This window comes from Tamandua tetradactyla, chromosome 5 (genome assembly GCF_023851605.1).
Source record: "Tamandua tetradactyla isolate mTamTet1 chromosome 5, mTamTet1.pri, whole genome shotgun sequence".
Classification (NCBI taxonomy): domain Eukaryota; kingdom Metazoa; phylum Chordata; class Mammalia; order Pilosa; family Myrmecophagidae; genus Tamandua; species Tamandua tetradactyla.
The window spans coordinates 166197714-166221183 of NC_135331.1; the positions used below are offsets into that span (position 1 = coordinate 166197714).

General features: G+C 36.4%; 1 protein-coding gene across 1 annotated transcript in view; it reads right to left on the reverse strand.

Annotated features, from left to right (window-relative positions):
• SEC63 (SEC63 protein translocation regulator) overlaps positions 1 to 23470 on the reverse strand; it is a 106055-nt gene that overhangs the window by 57967 nt on the left and 24618 nt on the right. The gene's annotated exons all lie outside the window — the stretch shown is intronic.

A 23470-nucleotide genomic window follows, 5' to 3' on the forward strand; every position in this document is an offset into this window, starting at 1 on the left:
TAAGATAGGTTTAATTAAGAGTTACGACAATGAATAGGTCCCCCACTCCACTACTGTAGTTACATGAACTTGGTGAAGTTACCTCATCTTCCTACCCTCACTTTCCTACAATACTTTAGTCCCCAGGGAAAAAATTGCAATTCAATTTTAAGTAAAAGGAAACAAAAGCATTCATTTGGAAGAGAAGGAGTCATCATTTCCTGCCCTGTTCATTCTGTTGCACCATTGTTGGAAGGAGAAACAAGGGGAAAGTTACAGCTGTCCCAGTTTCTCGAAGTGTCAGAATCTCAGTGAGAGCATTCTACTTCTCAGCTTAATTTTATTTTCAATGAGATTTATAAATGCCTGACAACTTGGGTCATTTTATACCTAGCTGTTGTTTCAGGGCATCTGTAAGGAATAAGCTACTCACCATTCTATAGAAGAGGCCAGCCAAGTTTTAGGCTACTCTAGCTAAGTTTTGGGGGAAGGCAAAGGAATTCTATAAGCTACCCAGTAAGTGCCCAGGTCTCAAACTCTATCAAAGGACCAACAGCATGCAGCATATTCTTCAGCACTGCATGGCCTTTTATAAGTTCAATGCCCACTTTTATGTCTCAGCATAATCTGAATATTTTCTTTGAAAGTAAGATTTTTCTTTTTCCTCTTTTCTTTCTTCTCCACTCCTTCCAACTACTGAAATTTGATATTAAGACTTCAGTTTCATTAGTAAGTTCTTACATTTCCTTCTCATATAAAATAAATATTAGTATTGAACCTTCTGCCTATAATTTCATGAAAGAAGAATTACAAAAGGGTATTTTGTAATCAGAGGTAGAAACGCCATGAATCTAACAAGGCACAAGGCCCAGGCTCCTCATTGCTTGGGATCATTCCATGGCCCTTTGCTGGCACAGTACGGCACATGGCTGAGTGGATGGTTTCTTTTGATGCTGATAAAAGCTGCCTTATGAAATCAGCTAACAGGGATGAAATGCAAAACCTACATCAGTTTGACCAGTATATATCATATTAGAGTGGACTGCTCATCTGAGTTCTCCAAGCTTTTTGAAAATAAACAGCATCACAGCTTGCTTTGGACTTTGGTACATTATTAATTTCAGCATGAAAATGTGTGGTTTGTAGGATTTGGAATTCTTCAAAGAGGCAGAGCCAAACTGGTAGATGGAGGATTCAAATTAAAACTTTGTGTACTATTACTTTGACAGGCACACAACATTTTACTTCCAAATATTGAAAGACAGTGTTCTGCAAAATGGAAAAAAACTTAAGTTTGTAATTCTGATTTTGAGAAATGGTTTTCTTTTCTTGGACACTTAATTCTATTCCAATATTAATTTATTAGATTGCTTTTCTGCATGAGATAATACCACCATTCATAAGTTAAGATTCTTGATAAATGGATATCTGTTATATGCTACTAAGAAAAAACAGAGATGAGCTTCCTTTTAAAGCTTTTGACAAGGTGCCATAATATAGCATGTTGTAGATACAATCGGCTGCTTTGTTACCTTAAAACTAGGCATTTGTAAAAACCAAAACTTAAAAAGGTGACAAGTGATGTTCCTTAAAACACTTACCTGTTCAGATTGGACATAACTAACAGCTTTTTCTTTCTCTCTCTAAAAACTGTAGAAGACTTGTACCTCAGTATTGTTTGTTTCCTGTTTCTAATTTGCTGTTGATAATGTATATGAATTTAACAAGCAATGCCAACTGTGTCCTAGTTTCTCAACAGTTTATGCAATGTTACTCTGCCAAATACAGTTAAAAGTAAAAGAGGGAAAAAAACGGGGGGGGGGGGGGGATTAAAATATTTTCAGACAAACAATCACTGACAGAATTTGTGACTAAGAGACCAGCTCTACAAGAAATACTAAAGGGAGCACTATAGGCAGACAGGAGAAGGCAGGAGAGAAAAGGTCTGGAGGAGAGTGTAGAAATGAGACTATTGGTAAGGTAAAAAGAGGAAGAAAAAAATTAGATATGACTTTAATATAAAATCCAAAAGACAAAATGGTAGAAGAAAGTACTGACTTTAAAGTAATAACATTAAATATTAATGGATTAAACTCCCCAATCAAAAGACATAGACTAACAGAATTGATTAAAAAACAGGATCCATTTATATACTGTCTACAGGAGACTCACTTTAGACCCATGGACAAAAATAGGTTGAAAATGAAAGGTCGAGAAAAGATACTTCATGCAAACAACAACCAGGAAAGAGTAAGGGTAGCTACACAAAAATCCAACAAATTAGACTTCAAATATAAAACAATTAAAAGACAAAGAAGGACACTATGTATTAATAAAAGGAACAATTCAACAAGAAGACATAACCATCATAAATATTTATATACTGGGCCAGAGCATTCCAAAGTACATGAGATAGAAACTGACAAGACTAAAGAGAGAAGCAGACACCTCTATCATAGAAGTTGGAGATTTCCATTTCCTGCTCTCACCAACTGATAGAACATCTAGACAGAGACCTGATAAGGAACCAGATTTTGAATAATATGATACAGGAACTAGACTTAACAGACATTTACAGAACATTATACCCCACAACAGGAGGACACACATTTTTCTCAAGTGCTCAGGGATCATTCTCAAGGACATACCATATGCTGGTTCACAAATAAATTCTCAATAAATTTTAAAAGATTGAAATTTTACAAAACACTTTCTCAGATCATAACAGAATGAAGCTGGAAATCAATAACAGCACAGGGTCAGAAAATTCACAAATATATGGGGTAAGGGGGGTACAAGGATAGTTCAGTGGTAAAATTCTCGCCTGCCATGTGGGAGACCTGGGTTTGATTCCCAGTCCATACACTTCCCCCCCAAAACCAAACAAAAACAAAAATTCAACAAATGGTGCTGCAATAACAGGACAGTCATATGGAAATAAAATGAAATGTGACCCCGCCACATGGTATACAAAAAATATATATATATGGGGGCTAAACAACCCACTCTTAAACAGCGAGTCAAGGAAGAAATTACAAGAGAAATCAGTAAACATCTCAAGGCAAATGAAAATGAAAACATAACAGATCGAAATTTATGGGATGCAGCAAAGGCAGTGCTGAAGGGGAAATTTATTGCCCTAAATGCCTATATTAAAAAAGAAAGAGCAAAAATCAAGAAATTAACTGTTCATCTGGAAGAACTAGAGAAATAAAAGAAAACTAGTACCAAATCAAACAAAAGGAAAATAATAACAAAGATCAGAGCAGAAATAAATGAAACTGAAAATATGAAACCAATAAAGAAAATCAGCAAAACCAGAAGTTGATTATTTGAACAAATCAATAAAATCAATGAACCCTTAGTTAGGCTAACAAAAAAAAGGAGAGAGAGAGAGAAAGAGAATGCAAATAAAATCAGAAATGTAATAGGGGACATAACCACTGACCCCACAGAAATAAATGAGGCAATCAGAGGATACTATGAGCAAATACATGCTAATCAACTAGACAACATAGATTAAATGGATAACTTCCTAGAAAGGCATGAACAACCAATACTGGTACAAGAAGAAATAGACAACCTCAATCACAAGTAAACCAACCACAAGTAAAGAGACTCGGAGTCAGTAATCAAGAACCTCCCAAAAAAGAAAAGTCTAGGACCAGATGGCTTATGGTTTAAGACAAGCTAGGGAAACGTATAACACCAGAAGGAGAGACAGAGGATAAAAACTGAGATAATAGGGCAGGCAATGGTGGCTCACTGGCAGAGTTCTTGCCTGCCATGCCAGAGACCCAGGTTTGATTGCCGGTACCTGCCCATTTAAAAACAAACACACATAAAACTGAGATAATATATCTTAGAAATGCCTAGAGTGGACAATAATTGCAACTGAATGTACAAATCTGAGAATTTTTTGCATGAGGGAAAACAAATGAATGTCAACATTGCATGGTATTAAAAATGGGATGGCATACAGGGAAAAATACAATCAATGCAAGCTAGGGTCTATAGTCAACATTAACAGCGTAATACACCTCTACTGAATTTAACAAAGGCATTATGCCAAAACTAAATGTCAGCATGTGCTGAATACTGGGGAGGGGTATGGGATGCTTTGTGGAAGCAAAGGAAATGTCTTCATGTCAATTACAGAGGCAAAGGCATGGCTATACAATTATACCAGGAACCACTGATTTTTTCGCTGAAGTAGGATTGTATGATGTGCGAATAAAACCATTTAAAAATAAAGAGAGAGAAACAAGTGCTAGAGAAAATGCTGAGAAACAGATATATGTATTCACTGTTGGTAGGGAAGCTGAGAGGTGCAGACCCTCTGGAGGGCAGTGTGGTGGTTCCACAGAAGGTTAGGGGTAGGGTTGCCATATGATCCTGCACTCTGTTAGTAGGTATATACCTGGAGGAACTTGACAGTGGGGACACAAATGGACATTTGCATACTGGTGATTATGTTCACAATTCGCATTGGATGGAGGTGGCCTAAGGGTCCATCAACTGAGGAACAAAAGGGGGAACTGTGCTGTACACATACAACAGACTACTGAGGAGCTGCAAGAAGGAATGAAGTTACGAAGCATGCAACTAGGTGAATGAACTTTGAGGACAGTATGTTGAATGAAATGTCAGAAACGAAAAGACAAATAACATGCCTCACTCATATGGACTAACTATAATAAACAAACTCAGAGAACTGAAGTCGAGAGCATGGGTTATCAGACTTTATTGTAAAGAGTCCTAGATTGTAGCTCTTACAGCAGTCACATCTATTCCAGAGTTGTAAATGTTATTTCTAAATTCTGAGATACTGAGCTATTGAGCTGTTTGTGTACAACCTGGTTGTTCCCTGCAGCTTTGGGCATTTATGTACATCTAAGACTCAGAGTTAGAGCTCTGAAGCTATGAAAGTTGGTATTACCCCATATAGCAACTATTTAAAAAGTTGAAAAAGTGCTCAGACTTCAACTAGAGATATGAATGAAGTTGATCTGGACAAGACTAAGGTAAATCAGAATACAGGGTAAAGGATGGTATGGTCCATATTTGAAAACTTCAACTTCTGTGTGAGACCAAGGGGAGAGATGTTTATTTGGTATAAAATTATATTTTGGGTAGTGCACTACTTAATTTAATTTGTATGGTCAGTTTAGTTGAACGCCATAAGCACATGGAATCTTGAAAAAAGTGTGAGATCTTATTGGTTTGTACAGGTTAGTGTTACACTGATACATCCTACAGTAATCTGAGCAGTGAATAGAAAAGTATTTGCAAAGTCCCCTTGGGGGACTGGACAAAGGAGGAAATATTCAACTTCCCCATTTGGGGAATTTTTGATATCCTCACAAGCAGCAAGGCAACCAAATCAATGCGCTTAGCCCTCAATCTTGGGGTTTGCCCCTATGAAATGTATTCCTGCAAAGGAGAAGCTAAGACTATTTATAATTATGCCTAAGAGTTACCCCCAGAGAATTTTTTTGTTACTCAGATGTGGTCTCTCTCCGTAAGCTAACTCAGCAGGTGAACTCACTGTCCTCCCTGTTATGTGGGAAACATTTGGTACATATTTTAAAACCTCAATTTCTATGTGAGACCAAAGGAAGAGACATTTATTTCGTGCAAAATTTAAATTTTAAATTTATAATTTAACTTTATGTGGTCAATTTATTTGAACACCATAATTACATGGAATCTTGAATAGGGTGTGAGATCTTTTTGGTATGTCTAGATTAGTGTGATGTATTATATTCTTCTTTATTTTATTATTTTTTCTTTTTTCTTTTGTTCAGTGCATGGGCCAGGGCTTGAGCGTGGTACTTCCAGGGGGTAGGCAGTCGTTCTACCACTGAAGTACCCATACACCCCAGCCTAACTTTTAAGACCACATGAGATCCAGGCCTTGGTTTGGCAGGGAATAACTGACGAACAAGGTGCAAAAGAAAATCTTCAATGCAAACTCAAGTACATACAAAACTTCAGACAAGTGAAGGAAACTGACTTGCAAAATAACCTTATTAAGATAATGACATACGTCAAACACAACAGAAAATCACAAAGCATGTGAAGAACCAACCAGAAATGGCTTAGCCAAATGACCATACCAAACCTCCAGAGGAGACACAGAATATGGAATTACTACTCAAGGATAATTATAAAGAAACAAAGGATATCAGGAAGACACTAGAAGAGCATAAAGAAGAATTAAAAGATTAAATAGAAAAATGGCAGATCCCACAAATGAAATACTGTAGACCGAATTATTAATATACTAGATACACATAATAGCAGATTCAAAGAAATAGAAGGAATAATAAATGAGCTGTAAGAACAATTAAACTAGAGCACACAAATGGCAAGAACAAATGGCAAGAAAAATGGAAAAAAATGGAACTGGATCTTAGGAAACTTGATAGACAACAAGAAATGCACAAATATAAGAATCACTGGTGTCCCAGAAGGAAAGGAGAAAAGTAAAGAGCTAGGAAAGTTTGCTGAAGATATAATTGAAGAAAACTTCCCAACCCTTATAAAAGACATGAATAAGCAAATCAAAGAGACTCAACAGACTCAAATCTGAACAGACTTACTCCAAGATACGTACTAATCAAACTGTCAAATGCTAAAGAAAAACAGAAAGTCCTGCTGCCCTCAGGAGAAAAGCAATCTATTACATATAATGGAAAACACATAAGACTGACTTTGGAGTACTCAACGGGGACCATGGAATCAAGAAGGCTGTGGTGTGATATATTTAAGATCCTGAATGAGAAAGGCTTTCAGCCAAGAATTCTTCATCCAACCAAATTATCCTTCAAAATTGAGGGAGATATTAAAAACTTCAAAGACAAACAAAGATTGCAATGTTAACAGAGTAAACTCACCAATTAAAAGATAGAGACTGGCAAATTAGAACCTCAAAGAATTATCCTGGGCAAATGATGTTCATTTGTCTCACTACTGGTAGTAAGTGAAATCATCTGGTTAAAAGTGTCCAACAGATTTCTCCACCTTAAAAGTACACTTTTCCAGTAATAAGTAATCTGTAGGATGGTGCTTTGAGACCATGACTATTCTTTTTCAAATCTATTCATCTCTGTTGTTCTTCCTCAATTCTACCTTTAACTCCCTTATTTTACAGTGAGAACACTAGATTTCCCAAATCATCAATTAATTTTCTTCCAGCTCAGTCCTGCAGTACTCAGAAAATTATTTCAGAACTGCTACCAACAAGTGTAATAAATTTCAAGATTTCTTGATAATTCTTAAAATATGCCCCATGAAGAAGCTTGTATTCCCTGCATGCTTTCTGTAAATCTACAACTCTAATAAAAAAAATTTTTTTTAAATAAAGAGATGACAACACGTTGTGTAAAAAAAAGAATTTGAAAGCATTCAAAGAAAAATAACAGTTCTTAAGGGAATGAAAGACACATTTAAAATACACAGAGGCACACAACAGATTTGAAGGTGCAGAAGAAAGGATCAGCGAGCTAGAAGACAAAGCATCCAAATTCAAACAGACAAAAGAACAGAAAGAAAAATGAAAAATTTTGAGGAGGGTCTTAGGGAAATTAATGCAACAGAAAGCTCACACATCATGGGTGTGCCAGAGGAAAAGAGAATGGAAAAGGGCCAGAAAGAAAATTTGAGGAAATAATGACCAAAAATTTCCAATCTCTTACAAAAGACATAAATATGCATACCCAAGAATCACAATGAACTCCAAACAGAATAAATCCAAACAGACCTACTCCAAGACACATACTCAGATTGTCATATACCAAAGATAAAAGAGAATTCTGAAAGCAGCAAGAGAAAAGTGATTCACCACATACAAGGGAAGTCAAATAAGACTAAGTGTTGACTTATCATCAGAAACCATGGAGACAAGAAGGCAGTGGTATAACTGAAAGCCAAGAATTCTTTGTCTAGCAAAGCTGTACTTCAAAATGGAGAATTTAAAATTTACAGATAAAAAGGAGCTGAGAAAGGGCGGGCCACAGTGGCACAGCAGGCAGAGTTCTCGCCTGCCATGCTGGAGACCTGGGTTCAATTCCCAGTGCCTATCCATGTGAAAAAATAAAAAGTTGAGAAAGTTTGTTAACAAGAGGCCTACCCTGCAAAAAATACTAAAGGGAATTATACAGGTTGGAAAAAAAAAAAAAAAAAAAAAGGAGAGAGAGGCTTGGAGGAGAGTTCAGAAATGAAGACTATCAGTAAGGGGGTAACTAAAAGGATAAAAAGACAAAAAAAAACATATATATATGACAAATAAAAGCCAAAGGCTAAAATGGTTGACATAAGTACTGCCTTTATAGTAATAAAACTGAATGTTGATGGATTAAACATCCCAATAAAAAGACAGACTGGCAGAATGGATTTAAAAATATGATCCATCTATATGCTGCTTATAAGAGACTCATTTTAGCCCCAGAGACACAAAAAGGTTGAAAGTGAAAGACTGGAAAAAGATGTCCACACAACCAAAAAATAGATGGGGACACTTTTAACCAGGTGATTCCATTTACCACCAATAATGAGACAAATGGACATCATTTGCCTGTGTGAGTCACTGAGGACAAAGCATCACAATTACTGTCCCTTCCAAAAACATTTAACCTGAACCTAATCATGAGAAAATAAAACCCAAATAGAACAACATAATGAAAAACAACCAGCCTATACTCTTCCAATACAAAGAAGGACATTATATAATAATAAAAGGGGCAATTCACCAAGAAGAAATAACAATCACAAACATCTATACACCTAACCAGGATGCTCCAAAGTACATGAGGTAAACACTGGCAAAACTGTAGGGAGTCTCTACAATAACAGTGGGAGACTTCAACATACCACTCTCATCAGTATATAGAACACCTAAACAGAAGATCAATAAGGAAACAGAAGACCTAAACAACGTGATAAATGAACTAGACCTGAGAGACATATATAGAACACTGCACCCCAAAACAACAAGATATACATTCTCCAAGTGCTCATGAATCATTCTTCAGGACTGATCACATGATGGAACACAAGACAGGTCATAATAAATGTTAAAAGACTGAAATTATACAAAGCACTTTCTCTGCTCATAACTGAATGAGGATGGAAAACAATAACAGCCAGAGAAATGCATATGGTGGTGAAACAACACTCTTAATAAGTGGGTCAATGAAGAAACTGCAGGGGAAATCCGTAAGTATCTCAAGATGAGTGAAAATGAGTACACATAAAAAAAAAAAACAGTACACAACATATCAAAACATTGGACGCAGAGAAGGCACTGCTGAAAGAGAAATTTATAGCCCTAAACATCTACATTAAAAAGGAAGAAAGAGCGAAAATCAAAGACTTAACTGAACACCTGGAGAAACTAGAGAAAGAACAGCAAACTAATTCCAACTAAAGCAGACAGAAAGAATTAAAAAAGATTACAAGTGGAAATAAATGGAATTTGAGAACAACAACAGCAACAACCAAAAACCAGAGTATCAATAAAACCAAAAGTTGGTTCAAGAAGATCAGGAATATAGGCAAACTCTTAGCTAGACTGATAAAGACAAAAAGAGGAAGATGCAAATAAATCAATCAGAAATGAAATGGGTGTCATTACCACAGACCCCAAAGAAATAAAAAAAGATCATGAGAGAATATTAACAACTGTATGCCAATAAGCTAAACAATTTAGATGAAATGGACAATTTCCTAGAAACATACAAACAACCTACACTGACTTGTGAAGAAATAAAAGACCTCAACAAACCAATCACAAGAAAAGAGATTGAATCAGTCATCAAAAACCTTCCAACAAAGAAAAGTCCAGGTCCAGATGGCTTCACAGGGAACACCACCTTACTCATTCTATGACGCCAACATCACCACAATATCAAAGAATGTATATCTTGTTGTTTTGGGGTGCAGCGTTCTATATATGTCTCTCAGGTCTAGTTCATTTATCACATTATTTAGGTCTTCTGTTTCCTTATTGATCTTCTGTTAAGGTGTTCTCTATACTGATGAGAGTGGTATGTTGAAGTCTCCCACTATTATTGTAGAGACTCCCTACAGTTTTGCCAGTGTTTACCTCATGTACTTTGGAGCACCTTGGTTAGGTGTATAGATATTTATGATACTAGATACTAGAAAATAAAATTACAGATCAACTTCTCTAATGAATATAGATGCAAAAATCCTTAACAAAACACTTGCAAATTGAATCCCACTGCACATTAAAAGAATTATATGCCATGACCAAGTGGGTTTTATTCAAGTATGCAAGGGGGGTTAAATACAAGAAAATCAATTAATGTAATAATACACCACATTCACAAAGCAAAAAGGAAAAACCACATGATCATCTTGATTGACACAGAAAAGGCATGTGATAAATTCTAGTATCCTTTAAAATAACGCATTCAACAGAGACTGAAAGCTTTCCCTGTAAGACTGGGAACAAGAAAAAGATGTCCACCATCACCACTGTTATTCAACATTGTGCTAGAAGTTCTAGCTAGAGCAATCAGGCAAAAAATAAATAAACAAAAGGCATCCAAATAAGAAAGGAAGAAGTAAGACTTTCCCTATTTGAGGGCAATATGATCTTACATTTAGAAAGTCCCAAAATAGCTATGACAAAGCCAATAAATGAGTTCAGTGAAGTGGTGGTATACAAGATCAAAATGCAAAAATTAGTAGTTTCTATACACTAGTAATGAGTTATTCAAAGAGGTAATCAAGAAAAAAATTCCATTTGCAATAGGAACCAGCAGAATCAAATACCTAAGAATAAATTTAACCAAGGATATAAACGACCTGTATACTCAGAAAACTACAAAATATTGCTAAAAGGAAGCAACGAAGACCTAAATAAATGGAAGGACATCCCATGTTCATTGGTTGAAAGGCTAAATGTTATTATATCAATGTACCCAACTTGATCTACAGATTCAATGCAATTCCAACCAAAATAACAAGTGGAAATAAATGGAATCTGAGAACAACAACAATAACCAAAAACCAGAGTATCAATAAAACCAAAAGTTGGTTCAAGAAGATTAGTAAAATGGACAAACCCTTAGCTAGACTGATAAAGACAAAAAGAGGGAGATACAAATAAATCAATCAGAAATGAAATGGGTGTCATTACCACAGACCCCAAAGAAATGGAAAAGACAATCATCAAATTTACTCAGAAGGGCGTACCAATTTGAATCTATTATGCATGCCCCGGAAAAGCCATGCTTTAATTCTAATCCAATCTTGTTGGGGCAGTCATTTATTTTGATACTGATCCAACACTATAGGGTGGTATTTTGATTAGGTTATCTTCACAGAGATGCGGCATGCCCAATTGTGGGTGTGGCCTTTTGGTTAGATGGAAATGTGACTCCCCCCATTCAAGGTGGGTCTTGATTAGTTTGCTAGGGTCTTTAAAAGAGGAAACATTTTGGAGAAACCTCAGAACAACACAGCAAATACAGATGCTCGGAGAACAGTTGCTTCAGCTCTGACAGAGACACGGATGTTTAAAAATGCTTCGAGTGCTGACAGAGCGAGAGAGATGCCTAGACATGGGCAGAGCCCAGCAAATATCAGCATGTGCCCTCCCATGAGATTCTAAGCAAGTCAGACCCCAGGGTTGTGCTCCTGAGGAGCTAGTGAAGGCCCACAGATGCCAAGTGAGGAATCCCCACAGGAAAAAGAGGCTGAAAGCAACAAAGCCCAGGAACAATGGACCAGCAGATACCAGTCATACCTTCTCAGCTGAGAGAGGTGTTCTGGATGGCAGAACAGCCTTTCCTGAATGAAGGTAACCTCTTGTTAGTGCCTAGTTTGGACATTTTCTCATACCAGAACTGAAAACTTGTAACTTTATTAAATTCTTTTTTTAAAAGTTGCTCCATTTCTGATATTTTGCACTCCAATAGCTTAACAAACTAATTTAAAGGGTAAGTGGTCTCGAATAGCCAAATACGTCTTGAAAAAGGAGAATGAAGGTAGAGGGTTCATGCTTCCTGATTTTAAAGCATATTACAAAATGGTACAACCACTGTGGAAGAAAGTTTGGTGGTTCCTCAGCAAGCTAAGAACAGAACTGCTAAACGATCCAGCAATCTCACTACTAGGTTTAAACCCAAAAGAACTGAAAGCAGGGACACGAACAGACATTTGTACACTGGTGTACATAGCAGCATTACTCACAATTGCCAAAAGATGGAAAACAACCCAAGTGTCCATCAACCAATGAAAGGATAAACAAAATTCGGTATATACATAGAATGGAGAACTATTCAGCAGTAAGAAGACATCAATTCCTGAAGCATACAAACAAAATAGATGGATCTTGAGAACATTATGTTGAGTAAAACAAATCAGACACAAAAAAGACAAATATTGTATGATCTCGCTATTATGAACTAATTAGAAAAAGGAAACTCACAGAGTTGAGATCTAGAATATAGGTTGCCAGGAGACAGAATGAGGGTAGAGTGGGAAGTGAATGTTCAATGGGTGCAAAATTTTTAAATAGGTTGAATTTAAATGTTTGAAAAAGGATAGAGGTGATGATAACGCATTACAGTGAGTGTAATCAACAGTACTGAATTATCTATATAATTGTGGTTGAAAGGGGAGGTCAACAATCATGTATGTCACTAGAAGGAAAGCTAGAGCATAAAATATGGGACTGTGTAACACTGAAACCTGTGGTGGACAATAGCTGTGATTAAGAGTACAAATACAGAAATGTTTTTACATGAATTAGAACAAATGTATGTCACTATTACAAGGAGTTAATAACGTGAGAAAACATGTAGCTACTGCAAACTATAAACAGAAATATGTTAATATTCTTTCATCAACAGTAACATATGTACTATGCCAATGCTAGGGGTCAATAATGAGGGGGATAAGACTATGGACGTTTTGGGTTTTTTTGGAGTAATGAAAATATTCAAAACTGTGGTGACAAATGTGAAACTATGTGATGACACTGTGAGACACTGACTGGATACTTTGGATGGATCATATGGTCCATATATCTCAATAAAACTACTTAAAAATAAAATAGTTCCATCGCTTTTTTTTTTTTTTTTTGTTTATGCTTGGTTTAATGCTCTGCTGTTGCTGCCTTGAAATCCTTAATACGTTTTTTTTTTGACATTTTTTTTTATTAATTAAAAAAAGAATTAACAAAACAATTAGAAATCATTCCAATCTACATGTACAATCAGTAATTCTTAATAACATCACATAGTTGCATATTCATCATTTCTTAGTACATTTGCATCGATTTAGAAAAAGAAATAAAAAGACAACAGAATAAGAATTAAAGCAATAATAGAAAGAAAAAAAAACAAAAACAAAAAACCTATACCTCACATGCAGCTTCATTCAGTGTTTTAACATAATTGCATTACAATTGGGTAGTATTGTGCTGTCCATTTCTGAGTTTTTATATCCAGTCCCGTTGTACAGTCTGTATCCCTTCATCTCCAATTATCCCTTCTCTTTTTTTTTTTTTTTTTAATTAACGGAAAAAAAAGAAATTAACCCAACATTTAGAGATCATACCATTCTACACATGCAATCATTAATTCTTAACATCATCACATAGATGCATGATCATCATTTCTTACTACATTTGCATTGGTTTAGAAGAACTAGCAACATAACCGAAAAAGATATAGAAAGTTAATATAGAGAAAAAAATAAAAGTAATAATAGTAAAATCAAATCAAAACAAAACAAAACAAAACAAAAACCTATAGCTCAGATGCAGCTTCATTCAGTGTTTTAACATGATTACTTTACAATTAGGTATTATTGTGCTGTCCATTTTTGAGTTTTTGTATCTACTCCTGTTGCACAGTCTGTATCCCTTCAGCTTCAATTACCCATTGTCTTACCCTGTTTCTAACTCCTGCTGAACTCTGTTACCAATGACATATTTCAAGTTTATTCTCGAATGTCCGTTCACATCAGTGGGACCATACAGTATTTGTCCTTTAGTTTTTGGCTGGATTCACTCAGCATAATATTCTCTAGGTCCATCCATGTTATTACATGGTTCATAAGTTTATCTTGTCTTAAAGCTGCATAATATTCCATCGTATGTATATACCACAGTTTGTTTAGCCACTCTTCTGTTGATGGAGATTTTGGCTGTTTCCATCTCTTTGCAATTGTAAATAATGCTGCTATAAACATTGGTGTGCAAATGTCCGTTTGTGTCTTTGCCCTTAAGTCCTTTGAGTAGATACCCAGCAATGGTATTGCTGGGTCGTATGGCAATTCTATATTCAGCTTTTTGAGGAACCGCCAAACTGCCTTCCACAGTGGTTGCACCCTTTGACATTCCCACCAACAGTGGATAAGTGTGCCTCTTTCTCCGCATCCTCTCCAGCACTTGTCATTTTCTGTTTTGTTGATAATGGCCATTCTGGTGGGTGTGAGATGATATCTCATTGTGGTTTTGATTTGCATTTCTCTAATGGCCAGGGACATTGAGCATCTCTTCATGTGCCTCTTGGCCATCCGTATTTCCTCTTCTGAGAGGTGTCTGTTCAAGTCTTTTTCCCATTTTGTAATTGGGTTGGCTGTCTTTTTGTTGTTGAGATGAACAATCTCTTTATAAATTCTGGATACTAGACCTTTATCTGATATATCATTTCCAAATATTGCCTCCCATTGTGAAGGCTGTCTTTCTACTTTCTTGATGAAGTTCTTTGATGCACAAAAGTGTTTAATTTTGAGGAGTTCCCATTTATTTATTTCCTTCTTCAGTGCTCTTGCTTTAGGTTTAAGGTCCATAAAACCGCCTCCAGTTGTAAGATCCATAAGATATCTCCCAACATTTTCCTCTAACTGTTTTATGGTCTTAGACCTAATGTTTAGATCTTTGATCCATTTTGAGTTAACTTTTGTATAGGGTGTGAGAGATGGGTCTTCTTTCATTCTTTTGCATATGGATATCCAGTTCTCTAGGCACCATTTATTGAAGAGACTGCTCTGTCCCAGGTGAGTTGGCTTGACTGCCTTATCAAAGATCAAATGTCCATAGATGAGAGGGTCTATATCTGAGCACTCTATTCGATTCCATTGGTCGATATATCTATCTTTATGCCAATACCATGCTGTTTTGACCACTGTGGCTTCATAATATGCCTTAAAGTCAGGCAGCGCGAGACCTCCAGCTTCGTTTTTTTTTCCTCAAGATGTTTTTAGCAATTCGGGGCACCCTGCCCTTCCAGATAAATTTGCTTATTGGTTTTTCTATTTCTGAAAAATAAGTTGTTGGGATTTTGATTGGTATTGCATTGAATCTGTAAATCAATTTAGGTAGGATTGACATCTTAACTATATTTAGTCTTCCAATCCATGAACACGGTATGCCCTTCCATCTATTTAGGTCTTCTGTGATTTCTTTTAGCAGTTTTTTGTAGTTTTCTTTATATAGGTTTTTTGTCTCTTTAGTTAAATTTATTCCTAGGTATTTTATTCTTTTAGTTGCAATTGTAAATGGGATTCGTTTCTTGATTTCCCCCTCAGCTTGTTCATTACTAGTGTATAGAAATGCTACAGATTTTTGAATGTTGATCTTGTAACCTGCTACTTTGCTGTACTCATTTATTAGCTCTAGTAGTTTTGTTGTGGATTTTTCCGGGTTCTCGACGTATAGTATCATATCGTCTGCAAACAGTGATAGTTTTACTTCTTCCTTTCCAATTTTGATGCCTTGTATTTCTTTTTCTTGTCTAATTGCTCTGGCTAGAACCTCCAACACAATGTTGAATAATAGTGGTGATAGTGGACATCCTTGTCTTGTTCCTGATCTTAGGGGGAAAGTTTTCAATTTTTCCCCATTGAGGATGATATTAGCTGTGGGTTTTTCATATATTCCCTCTATCATTTTAAGGAAGTTCCCTTGTATTCCTATCTACAGGAAAGGATGTTGAATCTTGTCGAATGCTTTCTCTGCATCAATTGAGATGATCATGTGATTTTTCTGCTTTGATTTGTTGATATGGTGTATTACATTAATTGATTTTCTTATGTTGAACCATCCTTGCATACCTGGGATGAATCCTACTTGGTCATGATGTATAATTCTTTTAATGTGTTGTTGGATACGATTTGCTAGAATTTTATTGAGGATTTTTGCATCTGTATTCATTAGAGAGATTGGTCTGTAGTTTTCTTTTTTTGTAATATCTTTGCCTGGTTTTGGTATGAGGGTGATGTTGGCTTCATAGAATGAATTAGGTAGTTTTCCCTCCACTTCGATTTTTTTGAAGAGTTTGAAGAGAATTGGTACTAATTCTTTCTGGAACGTTTGGTAGAATTCACATGTGAAGCCATCTGGTCCTGGACTTTTCTTTTTAGGAAGCTTTTGAATGACTAATTCAATTTCTTTACTTGTGATTGGTTTGTTGAGGTCATCTATGTCTTCTTGAGTCAAAGTTGGTTGTTCATGTCTTTCCAGGAACCCGTCCATTTCATCTAAATTGTTGTATTTATTAGCATAAAGTTGTTCATAGTATCCTGTTATTACCTCCTTTATTTCTGTGAGGTCAGTAGTTATGTCTCCTCTTCCATTTCTGATCTTATTTATTTGCATCCTCTCTCTTCTTCTTTTTGTCAATCTTGCTAAGGGCCCATCAATCTTATTGATTTTCTCATAGAACCAACTTCTGGCCTTATTGATTTTCTCTATTGTTTTCATGTTTTCAATTTCATTTATTTGTGCTCTAATCTTTGTTATTTCTTTCCTTTTGCTTGCTTTGGGGTTAGCTTGCTGTTCTTTCTCCAGTTCTTCCAAATGGATAGTTAATTCCTGAATTTTTGCCTTTTCTTCTTTTCTGATATAGGCATTTAGAGCAATAAATTTCCCTCTTAGCACTGCCTTTGCTGCGTCCCATAAGTTTTGATATGTTGTGTTTTCATTTTCATTCGCCTCGAGGTATTTGCTAATTTCTCTTGCAATTTCTTCTTTGACCCACTCGTTGTTTAGGAGTGTGTTGTTGAGCCTCCACGTATTTGTGAATTTTCTGGCACTCTGCCTATTATTGATTTCCAACATCATTCCTTTATGGTCCGAGAAAGTGTTGTGTAAGATTTCAATCTTTTTAAATTTGTTAAGACTTGCTTTGTGACCCAGCATATGGTCTATCTTTGAGAATGATCCATGAGCACTTGAGAAAAAGGTGTATCCTGCTGTTGTGGGATGTAATGTCCTATAAATGTCTATTAAGTCTAGTTCATTTATAGTAATATTCAGATTCTCTATTTCTTTGTTGATCCTCTGTCTAGATGTTCTGTCCCTTGATGAGAGTGGTGAGTTGAAGTCTCCAACTACTATGGTATATGAGTCTATTTCCCTTTTCAGTGTTTGCAGTATATTCCTCACGTATTTTGGGGCATTCTGATTCGGTGCGTAAATATTTATGATTGTTATGTCTTCTTGTTTAATTGTTCCTTTTATTAGTATATAGTGTCCTTCTTTGTCTCTTTTAACTGTTTTACATTTGAAGTCTAATTTGTTGGATATTAGTATAGCCACTCCTGCTCTTTTCTGGTTGTTATTTGCATGAAATATCTTTTCCCAGCCTTTCACTTTCAACCTATGTTTATCTTTGGGTCTAAGATGTGTTTCCTGTAGACAGCATATAGAAGGATCCTGTTTTTTAATCCATTCTGCCAATCTATGTCTTTTGATTGGGGAATTCAGTCCATTGACATTTAGTGTTATTACTGTTTGGATAATATTTTCCTCTAACATTTTGCCTTTTGTATTATATATATCATATCTGATTTTCCTTCTTTCTACACTCTTTTCCATATCTCTCTCTTCTGTCTTTTTGTATCTGACTCTAGTGCTCCCTTTAGTATTTCTTGCAGAGCTGGTCTCTTGGTCACAAATTCTTTCAGTGACTTTTTGTCTGAGAATGTTTTAATTTCTCCCTCATTTTTGAAGGATAATTTTGCTGGATATAGGAGTCTTGGTTGGCAGTTTTTCTCTTTTAGTATTTTAAATATATCATCCCACTGTCTTCTAGCTTCCATGGTTTCTGCTGAGAAATCTACACAAAGTCTTATTGGGTTTCCCTTGTATGTAATGGATTGTTTTTCTCTTGCTGCTTTCAAGATCTTCTCTTTCTCTTTGACCTCTGACATTCTAACTAGTAAGTGTCTTGGAGAACGCCTATTTGGGTCTAATCTCTTTGGGGTGCGCTGCACTTCTTGGATCTGTAATTTTAGGTCTTTCATAAGAGTTGGGAAATTTTCAGTGATAATTTCTTCCATTAGTTTTTCTCCTCCTTTTCCCTTCTCTTCTCCTTCTGGGACACCCACAACACGTATATTTGTGCGGTTCATATTGTCCTTGAGTTCCCTGATACCCTGTTCAAATTTTTCCATTCTTTTCCCTATAGTTTCTGTTTCTTTTTGGAATTCAGATGTTCCGTCCTCCAAATCACTAATTCTATCTTCTGTCTCTTTAAATCTATCATTGTAGCTATCCATTATTTTTTCTATGTTTGCTACTTTATCCTTCACTTCCATAAGTTCTGCAATTTGTTTTTTCAGTTTTTCTATTTCTTCTTTATGTTCAGCCCATGTCCTCTTCATGTCCTCCCTCAATTTATCGATTTCATTTTTGAAGAGGTTTTCCATTTCTGTTCGTATATTCAGCATTAGTTGTCTCAGCTCTTGTGTCTCATTTGAGCTATTGGTTTGTTCCTTTGACTGAGCCATATTCTCAATCTTTTGAGCGTGGACAGTTATCTTCTGCTGCTGGCGTCTGGGCATTTATTCAGATTTCTCTTGGTGTTGGACCCAGCAAGGTTGTAATATTTTTCTGTGAAATCTCTGGGTTCTGTTTTTCTTATCCTGCCCAGTAGGTGGCGCTCGTGGCACACGTTTGTCTGCGGGTCCCACCAGTAAAAGGTGCTGTGGGACCTTAAACTTTGGAAAACTCTCGCCGTCCTGGGGGTTCGCTAGCCGAAGCGGCTTGAGCCGGCCCGGGGTCCGAACGCAGGGAGGGTGTCCGAACGCAGGGAGGGTTGCTGGTCGCCGCAGCCAGGGAAGGAGCCCGTCCGAATTTCCTAGTCGGCCCTGGGCAACAAGCGTGGCGGGAGGGCGCCAGCGGCAGCGGCCCGCCCGAGAGAGTGCACGTTCCCCGGGAGTCACGGGGTCACCGTTCTCCGCGGCCTGGGGGTTTCCGATCCAATTCTCTCAGTTGGTCCGGGGGCTGCGCGTGGTGTGGGCGCCAGTCGCCTTGGTTTCAGGGGACCACCTCTCCAATTCTCCCAGCCGGCCCGGGAAGGGGGAAGGGAGTAACTCCGGCCGCTTGCCACCCCACCCGGTAAGGCCCGCGCGCCTCGGCGATCTCACCCGAGCTGCTTCTCTCAGCCAGCCAGCCGTTCCAGGATGGGGTACGCTGTCTTTTTTATCTCTGTTGTGGCTTTGGGCGCTTTCTGTATCGTTTCTACTCCCCTAGTAGGTGTCCTGGAGAAGAAACTAAGATCCGCGCGTCTTACTAAGCCGCCATCTTCCAGGAACTCTCAGTTCCATCGCTTTTAAACTTATCCAATAAAACCTTACAAAACCATAGCCATTTCATACCCATCATCACCCATTTACAAAAATTCATGAATGAGCCCTTCATTCTACTTCTCCCACATAATTTTACCCTAACATAATAAATTTTTATCCTGACTAGTCATTTCTTCTAATACTGAAACATACTGCTTGAACTTAATTTATTTCCTGTGACCATAAAGATTTTTCAACTTTTAATTTTAAAATTTCAAGTCTTTAGAAAAGTCAAAAGAATAATATAATGACCAATACCCTTCATCTAAAGTCACCAACTGCTAACATTTCATGCCACTCTTGGGCTTATCTCTATTTCCCTCTCACTATCACCCCTCATTTTTTTTTTCCAGAGCTTTTTTAGAGTAAATTGCAGATATTGAGACAATTCATCCCTTTAGCATATATCACCAAAGAAGGAGATACATAAAGTTTATCATTTCCAAGAAACTTAACATCCATAAAATTTTACATGTGAAACCTTCTAACATTACATTTTTGGTACACAGTTAACAAGGCAATATGAGTATCACAAATCAATAAATCACGAAACATAAAGAGTGAAATATGTTATACTTTCACTTATAAGCAACTTGTAATTATCCCATATGTTCAAAAAGAGTTAAGAAACTCTAAATACTAAAACTTATTTTTCAAAACAAAAAGCAGTTTTGTCAATATGGTATAGTTTTGATAAAATGACTTTATCTTCTATTTTAAATATATTTTGTCAAAACCTAAAGTTGCAAATAGCTAAATCTATAGAAAATATTTAATTGGCAAGGCAGTCCTCATTGTTAAACCAGTCAATCAAACTGTACTGGAAAGTCATTTCTCAATTCAAATATACAATATGTAGCTTGATATTTTGAAGACAATTATAAAAAGCAGCTAAGAAATCAATTCTAGAACACACTTTGCAATGCAGATTACTAAAATTAATAAAGTTAAGCAGAAGTAATAATTTGTTTCATTATAAAGTATTTTAAAAAGATGATTTATCACTTCTCTTTTCAAAATTTAGAGACTCCTAAAACTCTTCCTAAATCCCTAAGGTGTTCAGGAAAATAATAACAAGAATCACAAGGTTATAGTCACTCTTTCAAAAAGGCTGAGACACCATACACCAGTTCAACAGCTACACCAAAGCTCTCTTCATATAGTAAAAACATATTAACTTATCTTAGTGATACTAGTTCACTATTACTCAGTTTGGAAATTTGTGCTCTTTTATTAATTAAAAAATATATAGGAAAATAAGTTTCACCATAATAGCACAGTTTGGTTTCCACAGTATTTAAAAATAGGAAAAGCATGAGAATGATAATTCAGAAGTGAAAACTTGGGGATCACTGCTCTAGGCCACCAAAAATATAGCTCACCCAGTTATTTTAATCTCAAAGCAGACTTAGTGAAGCTAAAGCTTTTGTTTTGCTCAATTTGAATCGGAATACTTAGCTATGATATGCCCGCCATTCTCAAGGCCAGTTCAGAACCATTTGGATTTGGGATAGAGGTTTGACAGCAACTACCACTCACCATTACCACCCAAAGCTAACAATCACAGATTATCAAAATAAGAAGAATTATAGAAATTTGGGCTCATCTGCTATCAATCCCTTATATACACTCTGGTAATGGAGAATGGAACCCAGAAGGGAAATGAAAATATTCTTGAACTAAAGAAACAAAGAATCAGATCAGAGCAGTACCACTCCACCATTACCACCACAATCCTTAGGCATGCCTGGACAATATAAACCAAATAAATCTCAAGAACTATTCATTCTTCCTAAATCTGGTACTTGGCTAGACCATACAACCATGCCATATGCTCACCTACCTCAATTTTCTTTTCCTTCTATAGTACTAAAACAAGTACTATGGAGCAGGGCTTCTGAATACTGATATTTGGATGCAGAAATACCTTGCTGTTGGGGGTAGCCTGTCCCTTAAAGGCTTTTTGACAGTCTCTACTCATTCTCTTCCAGCAGTACCTCTCCAATGGAGGCAATAAAAACACATCTCCAGACATTGTCAAATGTACCCCCACCCCAGGTTAAGACACACACACACACACACACACACACACATACCCCGAAACACTACAGAGCATTCATCAAAACCAAGTTCAATGATAGAGCCAACAGATGGTCACTAGGAAAAGGAAGGTAAGAAAGGGTGGTTGAATAAACAGAGGTGAAAAGGCAACAATTATCTTTTTTCATTCCCCGAAGAAAAGAGAATTTTGGATACTGGAAAACCTATGGGCCCCTGCCATGAGGGGAGGGGAGTAGTGTTGTAGAATTGGATTGTTTTATTTTAAGAGACCAAATAGAAAAGAAAAATGCTTGAGGATACAGCCTGAAACAATCCCAATCAATACTAGTTTGAGATAGAGGTCATCTGGAGGCAAAGAAAATTAATATATATTTAATAATTACCCCTGGGGGTATGAGTTCAAAGTTATAAGCAAGCTTTGTACAGCCCACTTCAAAAATACAGTAGTGGTTACATTATGAAGACGAAAATACATACCTTCAGTATGATCAAAATACCTAATGTTATATAACATTACACCTGTGGCTTAGGATAAAATTTCCAGTGACAATATCACATTCATAATTTAAAAGTGCTGCATCCCAAACAGATATAAATATAAATTATATCTTTTGAAAAACTGTTTAGATGACTCAAAAAGCATCTCTGCTGATGACAAAGATACTGATGAGGTTGAGCTACAGGAGGAATTTAAAAGTAAATGTTTCCTTTTCCTACAGTATATGGGGATAAATTGTATTTTTTAAGTAATATATTTTATAACATAATTTTTAAACACACAACTAATTTATAAATTAAACATTTTAAATAGGCCTGGTTTTATCCCTAAAAGGATGTATATTCAAGCTGGCAAAAAAACATTTTCATCTCATTAAGAAATGGGAGAGTGGTAAATCAGATCTTCTCACTTACTTGCTTAAAACCCTTCAACAGATTCCTACTGCATCTAAAATAAATTCCTAAAGTGCTTACCCTGGCATATAGACATGATCTGGACCCCAACTCCCTCTACAACTTCATCCCACACCATTCCCCTCACATGCCGTGCTCCTGCCATTATAGCCTTCTCTTTCTAGAACATGCCAAACTCTTTGATGCCTTAAGTTTTCGTACACAACTGTTCTCCCAATCTTACATGGGCTTTCTCCCCACCACTCACCACCACCCTCTCTACACAGTATTTCATCATTCGCTCCATTCCCAACAAAATGGAAGCTACAAGAGAAAAAGAAGGGCTCTTGCCCAGACTATTCACCCCCATATTCCCATGGCCTAATATAATGTCTGGCAAACAGCAAGTATTCAATAAATGTATTAATCATCTAATTTAGATCTCCCAACCAACAAGGGGCTATGTATGTATTATTATATTAATTAGAAACAGATTCCAATGAGAGATTGAGTAACTTGGCCAATGTTACAGTTAATACATAAAGAATAGCAAATAACCATTATTATTCAATAGAGATAGGACTTGTGCCCAGGCTTATGATTCAAAGGTCTGTGCTCTTAAACATTTTGTAACTACCTTCCCCTAAAACAAAGGAGTCACTAGAATGCCTAAACAATTCTCAAAAGCAGCTAAAAAATATTGTATCCCTGTTTCCATTATTTGGACTATGCCTATTCTAACAGGATCTCCAAAGCAGGGAATGCTACATGAAGAAATCCAAGTCAAGAAATTTAAGAACAAGGGGGTAGCTAAAAGGTTCCTTTAATAAAAAAAAAATTACCTCTAACAAAAAGTAAAACGAAATAGAACTTAATAGCCACAAAAAAAAAAAACCCACAAATGCATGACAAATAAAACATG